The sequence below is a fragment of the Cinclus cinclus genome, chromosome 26 (assembly GCF_963662255.1).
Source record: "Cinclus cinclus chromosome 26, bCinCin1.1, whole genome shotgun sequence".
Taxonomy (NCBI): domain Eukaryota; kingdom Metazoa; phylum Chordata; class Aves; order Passeriformes; family Cinclidae; genus Cinclus; species Cinclus cinclus.
In genome coordinates, this window is record NC_085071.1 from 1,402,150 (window position 1) to 1,409,712 (window position 7,563).

Below are 7,563 nucleotides of genomic sequence, written 5' to 3' on the forward strand. Positions count from 1 at the left end.
TTCCTTAGATATTGTGTTTCCCTGGATACCACACCTCTTGCTGGGCAGAGGCTGGGTGTTCCACAGGCCCCAGGCTCTGGCTCCACAGCCCCAGCCCTTCCCAAGGAATTTTTCCAGGTGACAGCTGCTCCTGCCACAGCAGCCACCAGGTTGAACCACCTGGGATCCCCTGATGTGGGCAGAGAGTAGAAGGCAGGAGAAGTGGATTTGCTTTTCCATCCTTTGCCTCCTCCTGGGTGGAGATTTCCAGCCAGGATCAAGCAGATGATCCCTGGGATCTGAGCTGGAGCTGGGCTCCAGGCTCATCCTGGTAATCCCAGCATTCGAGCAGACACAGGGGTGACCCAGAGCTGATTTTGCTCTCATCCCACCCTGCCCAGGAGCTCTCCTTGGATCCATGTTTTCCTCCTACTCATGCTGTTCCGGACAAAAGAAAACAACAAAACCAAAACCAAACCAAAACAAAACCAACCAACCAACCAACCAATAAATAAAAAAAAAAAGGCATGCTGCTTCATTTTGCAATCTCCAGAGATGTCAGAGCAGAGGCAGCCACGGAATGCAGATCTTGCATTCCCAGGAAATAAATTAGATGTTGATTGGCAAGTGCAATCCTGCCCAGCCTGCCTGGAATCCCAGATGAGCCCACCTGCAGCATGGCTGGGGCTGTTCCTGCTCTCCAAACACATTTTTAATCCGTTCCTCTGAGCCTGCACGACCAATCCCACTTCCCAATTCTCTGTTTGGACAGAAACGCTGAGCACGAGCTCTCCTTGGCACCTGTGGGTTCACGTCTGTGATTTCTGGGTGGATCAGAGGGGCCTGGGTATTTCCAGAACTATCATCAACAGATCATGGGCTGCTCTTACAGCAGCTTGGAATTTGATTTCTTCCCCTCTGATGGCTGTGGGCCATTTTCCTGTGACGTGGGAAATCATGTTGTGTAGTTCCCAGACATTTTATGGGATCAGCCTTGTCACATAGCCCAAGGACTTCTGAGAGCTCTCTTTGGAGGCAGGAAAAAGCAAAATGTGCCCTGGGGACATCGAGGACTGGTGTGACAAAATTAGGCACTGGAGAGAGAATAAATCCTGAGCCTAAAGATCAGCAGCCCTAAAGACCAGCAACCCCAAGGAGGGCAGGAGCAGGAGGGGCATCTTCCATGGGATCATCCTCTCCCCCTAAACACGAGCCTGTTTCCCAGGAAAACTGAGCTCCCAGCCTGGAGAAATGAGAGCAGCAGCCCCAGAAGAGAAATGGGGAAGGGCAGAGAGCGAGGATTGATCAGCTCCAGGCACAATCTCCACTGTCCTCTCCTCAAGGAAATAAAGCAGATTTAATGAGCTGGGGATTAATATTAATATCCCACTGCTGGGCCCTGAGCAGTGGAAATCTCCATCCAGCCAAAACCAAATCCTGGAATTGCCACATCTAGCCAAAACTTAGCCCCTGAACACTGGAATTGTCACCTCCAGGCAAAGCTGGACCCCTGGGCTCTGGAATTCTAACATGCAGCCCTCAGTTGTGCCCAGTTCATGCAGTCTTGTCCCTCTCCCTGACAGCCTCTCCCTCTTCCCGTCCTTGTCCCCTGCCTCCAGGGCAGTCCCCTGACCCTGGGGAATTCACATCCCTTTTGGGCACCTGGAGCTGCCCAGCCTGCCCTGATCTGGGGGTTAATGAATGCACCAGGCATGGGGAGGGCCATGGGAGCCATGGTTAGCACAGGATCATGGAATCACCTGGGCTGGAAAAGATCTTTGGGATCACTGAGTCCCACCTGAGACCTGACACCCCCTTGTCACTGCCCCAGGGCACCGAGTGCCACATCCAGGTTTTTCTTAAACACCTCTAGGCATGGGGTCTCCACACCTCCCATTCTAGTGCCCAGTGCTCCCATTCCAACGCTCAGGGTTCCCATCCCAATGCCCAGAGGTCCCATTCCCAAGCCAAATGTTCCCATTCCAATGCCCAGGGTACCCATTCTGATGCCCAGAGCTCCCATTCCAATGCCCATGGTAGCCATTCCAATGCCCATGGTAGCCATTCCAATGCCCAGAGCGCCCATTCCGATCCAGCCCCATTTGGGCTCCTTTCGGGGAGGATCCAGCCCCGTTTCCCAGACCCAAGGGCAGGGCTGAGGGGAAGCACAAGGAAGGATTCCCACGGGCCCGCTGGTGCCCAGGGATGAGCAGGGAGCATCAGCCTGGATACAGGGAGCGACCCCAGCCTCCGGCAGCCTCCTGGTGCCGCACACCCCGCGGAGCTGCTGATTTAGTTTTTATTTATTTATTTATTTATTTATTCACCCAGTCCACTTGGTTTGCTGAGGTTAAACAAATCTCAGCTCGCCGCTGCGGAGCCGATGAGGAGCGGCTAAGCGGCGTTGTCATTAATTACTGTCAGTGCCAAGGACAGGAACCGGGCGCGGGGGTTCCAGCCGTGATTTGTATTCACGTGGGGACATCTAGTGACCGCGGCGACAAGTGCAGAGCATCCCGGGGATGGCAAGCCTGGATTCCAGCCGCTCTGCCCTCCTGCATTCCAGCTCTGGAATTCCAGCGCCGCTGCTGCTCCCCGACCTCTTCACCCCAGGGCATCTCTCGGGCCGGGTCCCTAAATGGCTTTTGTCTCGGGGGTTTCTCGCCATGGGGCGGGGCACCCCCAAAGCTGTGTCACCCCTACGGGATCCCTGCCAGGCTCCATTCAGCGGTATGTCATGGGGGGCAGGGATAAGCCTGGCACAGCTTTGGGCTCCTCTGATGCCCAGGGAGGGTCTCAGGGACAGGAACACCCCTGCGCCGGGGGGTCGGTGGTGTTGAGCCCCCACTGACCCCACCAGGGTTTGCATCAGGCAACAGAAGGGTCCCAATGTTCCCTGTTCAAATCCTACAGCTCCCAGTCCCCCTCACCTGTGGATAAATCCCAGTCCCACCGGCAGTCAGCCTGGCTCCTGCTCCTGTGTCCCTCCCTCAGGGCTGATTCTCATTCTGTGCACGGCTCTGGCTGTGCTGTCACCTGCAGCCGGGCATCACCTGGAGCCCGTGTCCTGTGGGCACCTGTGACCCTCCAGCTGCTGCTGGGGGGGCTCCCCCCATCCCTGCTGTGCTGCTGTCCCAAATGTCCTCTGCTGGTACAGAGGACAAGCCTGCAGAGGACAAGCACAGCTTGCGTTCCATTTATTGCTGCTCCAAAGCAGAACAGCCAGGCCTGGAGCTTTTCCCTCCTGGATCTGTCACTGTCCCTGTCACACCTCCAGCTCCCTGTGCTCTGGATATCTGCTGTTATAGCAGAATGGTTTGGGTGGGAAGGGACTTAAACCCCACCCAGTGCCACCCCAGTCACAGCAGGGACACCTCCCACTGTCCCAGGCTGCTCCAGCCCCAATGTCCAACCTGGCCTTGGGCACTGCCAGGGATCCAGGGGCAGCCACAGCTGCTCTGGGCACCCTGTGCCAGGGCCCAGAGAAATAGGGCAAAATGTGCCAAGGTAAAAAATTTTTAACCCTAGTAAGAAATAAGTTTATGGATCTTTCCAGAATAGGTTGGGGTATGGCCATCTGGAGGGTTTGGTAAAATAAAGGTGCCCCACAGAGTGAGAGGTGGGACCAGAGCTGCCCTCCAAGCCCCAGTGACCATCTGGAGCAGCACCTGGGGCCATGACAAACCCATGTTCTTGTCACTCTCCCTGGCCTCTGAGAGCTCTCACTTCATTCCCTTATTTCCAGGAGGAAAGGCTCTGTGGGGCTGAGGATTTTCCATCTCTGTCCTAAAGGCTGCACTTCAGCTCCAAAACCACTTCCAAGTTCACCATTTTATCTCCCTTCCCTCATTTACATCCACCTTAAATTTTTCCCTTTGACCTGCTGCTATCAAGATCTCCCCCATACAGGTCTGAAATCAATCCTTTATTTCCCAAAGCAGACCTTGCTATCAGTAATTAACTTTTTTTTTTTTCCAATTAGCTGCTGAGACACAGTGGCTAATTTATGGGCATGGTGATAAAATCCCAAATCCAGGTGATTGCACTGGAGGTTCAGGAAAGGGCAGGGAGTGGTTTCTCCTGGGGAATGATTCCTTTTATGCTGTTCTGGAAGGTCCAACAACAGAATTCCTGAGATTCCAGGGAGCCCTGGCCCAGGATCCAGGTGGAACCGCTGGTATATTCCCCAGAGCTCTGAGCCAGGAGCTCCCTGTGCCTCCTGAGCCCTGGGGCTGTGCTGAGGTGCCAAATTCCCTGTTCCCAGTTCACCAGGAATGTGGAGTTCCCAGCTTCCAGCCGAGCTGGTTCTGGGGCTCCTTCCCTGGAAGGCAGGAACAGCTTTTATCCTGCTTTTCCTCTCTCCAGAGCGGGAACTGCCTCACCAGGAAAGGGTCACACCAGGCAGCTGTGCAGGGGGCATGGAGAGGGGGAGATCCCTGCTGTCACCCCAAGGACCATAGGGACATCACTGCCACCCCTGGGACATCTCTGCTGTGACCCCAAGGACATATCTGCTGTCACCCTGGGGACGACAGGGACATCCCTGCTGCTACCCCAGGGATGACAGGGACATCCCTGCTGTCACCCCAGGGACATTTCTGTCACCACAAAGACATCCCTGCCACCACAAGGGCATCCCTGCTGTGACCTCAGGGACATCCCTGCCACCACAGACCGTGCCAAGACCTGCCACCGGGGTCATGGCTGGGTGCCATCAGGCAGAGTGGAGAACCAGAGGGGATGAGGGTCCTCAGTGGTGTGGGCATTACCAAGCTGGACAATGCCCTTGTCACCTCTAGCCTCAGGACAGCCCTTGGTCTCCAGGACAGGAACTCCTCCTTCCTGCCCATCTCTCCAGCCCCTGGAGGATGCTCCCAGCACTTCCCGATGTTCTGAATTCTTGGGATTCACTTCCTCCAGCCAGGATAGGGGGAAACCAACCTGATCCCCCCCCAGGAATCCCTGCGGGCAGGGAACTGCTCCCATTTATTGGGATCCCATCCTGATCCATGCAGTTCAGGACTGGTGGAACACCACAACCACTGCAAACCCCACAGAACAGTTCCTGCCCTGGGCAGTGATTAAAACATGAAGAAATCCCAGTGACTGCTTGAAATATGGAGCCTCTTCCAGTTTATGGCCAGACTTCTGATCCTCGGGAAGTTCCTTGCTGCAGGAATCACAGGGGGAGTGTTCTCAGCCCTGCTGGAACTTCTCCCCGAGTCAAAATGAGAAATAATAATTTGCACAACATAAATCCAGCAGCACCTTCAGCTGCCTGATCCCTGAATTACCTCAGAGGAGGGAGGAGAGGAACTTCACTGCTGTTCCCAAAAAGAGGAAATTCCTCTAGCCCCAGACATATTCCAGGGCCTGGAGAGAAGTCTGGATGCTCCCAGCACTTCCTGGCGCTCTGAATGCTTGGGATTCACTTTCCCCAGCCTGGAAAGAGGAAAACCAGCCCGATCCTCCCAGGGACCCCTGAGGGCAGGGAACTTTGGCTGGGATCCCAGCCCTACTCCAGGACCTGGAGAAAAACCACAATAATGCCTGGTGTACTCCCTACCCGCTCATTAGCAGCAATTACAGGGCGTGAGTGTTACAAATTGCTGCTGAAAGAAGATGTCAGCGAGCTCCCAGGCCTGGGTTTAATTGGAAGCACTTTTAATTTGATTATTAATGGCCCTGTGTTATGATTGCAGTGCCCTGCAGGAGGAAACTGCTTCCCCAGAGGGAAAATAGCTTCCCTCTGCCTTAGGGAGCTTCAGGCTTCCGTGGCCTCAGCACCAATGGGAGGTGAGGGAAAAGTGCCCAAGGAGTTTATTTCCATGCCCAAAGGACAATAATTTATAAATTATTTTATCTGAAGACCTAAAGGAACTTGGAACTTATGTTGGGACAACATTTTATAAATTATTTTGCCGAGAGATCTAAAGGAACTTGGGATTTTGGGGACAACATTTTATAAACTCATTTTGTCAGAAAATCTAAGGGAACTTGGGACATGGTGGAAAAGTGGAAGGAAGGAGTGAGGCATATGTAAGATCATAAAACTACGGAATGATTTGGATTGGAAAGAGCCTTTAAAGGTCATCTGGTCAGTGAGCAGGGACATCTTCAAGGAGATCAGTTTGCTTCCAACGCCATCCAAACTGGCCTGGAATGTTCCCAGGAATGTGGCATCAGCAACTCTGGAAAATCTCCTTTAAGAATGAGGCAGCAGAGGGAAGGGGAAGGGGAAGGGGAAGGAGCTCCCTGTGTGCAGCAGGATCATTTCACCCTCCTGCATCCAGAGCTGTGCCAGTCCCTCCTGGGATTTAGGACATCAAGGTTGTGCCCCATCCTTTGTTTCCCACATAAATTGAGCCGAGGGATTCTCCTCTGCTGGGTCCCATCCTGCTGCCCCTGGGCAATCCATTAATGAAACATAATTAGGACATCAGAAGCCTGATGACTAATTGACTTCAGGATGGCTTTTATTGTTTTAAGGGGACGGGAGAAGGGAAGAAGAAAGACTGTTAATTTGTTTAGTTCTGCTCTATCTGCACCAAAACCCAAATATTCCTCACAGAAACAATTCTGGACCTGACAATGGATCTTGGCCCTGGAGCACTGTGAGGAAAAAGTTATTTTTGTTTTTGTTATTTATGGCCCAGTCTGAGGTTGGGCTCCTTGAGGGGGTTTTTCCTGGGTGAGGGGTGACTCAGGGTTTAGCTGGGATTGGGGTTTTAGCAAGTAATAACCAGAGAAATGTGGACACTGTTCCTTGGTTGATGGAGGAGATGGATGGGCAGAGAAACTCTGGGGAAAATGCAGAGCAGAACATGGATATAAGGGTCTGCTCTCCTTACTAAGCCACAGGGAATGAGCTGCTGTGTCTGCACTCCTGAAACAACTCCAGGAACAACAAGGAACTCCAGGATTGAGGAAGGCTCCGACCCCCAGGTCCTGCCTGGAGGGGCTTTGGAGCAATGCTCAGGATCAGCCCTTCCCATCCCAAGTATTGGGATTGGAATCCCTTTCCCCAGGAATAGCCCTGCCTGGCTCACCTCCCCCCCCCAAAGGGTTGGAAACTGTATTCTTTCCCCAAAAAATTAGTTTTATGGAAGTTATTTAGCTCAAAGTGGGCTGAGTGGTGGAGGCAAAGATCCAGCCAGGAATTTCTCCCATTTTCTGAAAAATCAGAGAAACGGCTTCAGCTGCAGGATGACAACAGTGAAACCTCCCAGTGTGGCCATTTCCATGGTGCCATGGCAGGAATTAAAATCACATCCATCCTCCAGATACCCAGGCCATTAAATTTTTACTTTTAGGGCGTTTAAAGAATAAATAAATAAGCACATAAGGAAATTACCCACGGGAGCTCATTTCCATGGTGGGCAAAGGGATTATAGCTGGAAATAGAAGCAAATTAATCAATGATTAACCTTATCAGATCAGGATGAATTCTGATCAGCTGATTGAAGAGAGGGGAAATTGAAAAAGTGAAAAACAGAGTGAAGAATAAGAAGAAAGCTGAGACCTAGAACATGCAGAAACAATTTGTACTTTTTCTGCTCTGATTTCAAATATATTTAAGATGGA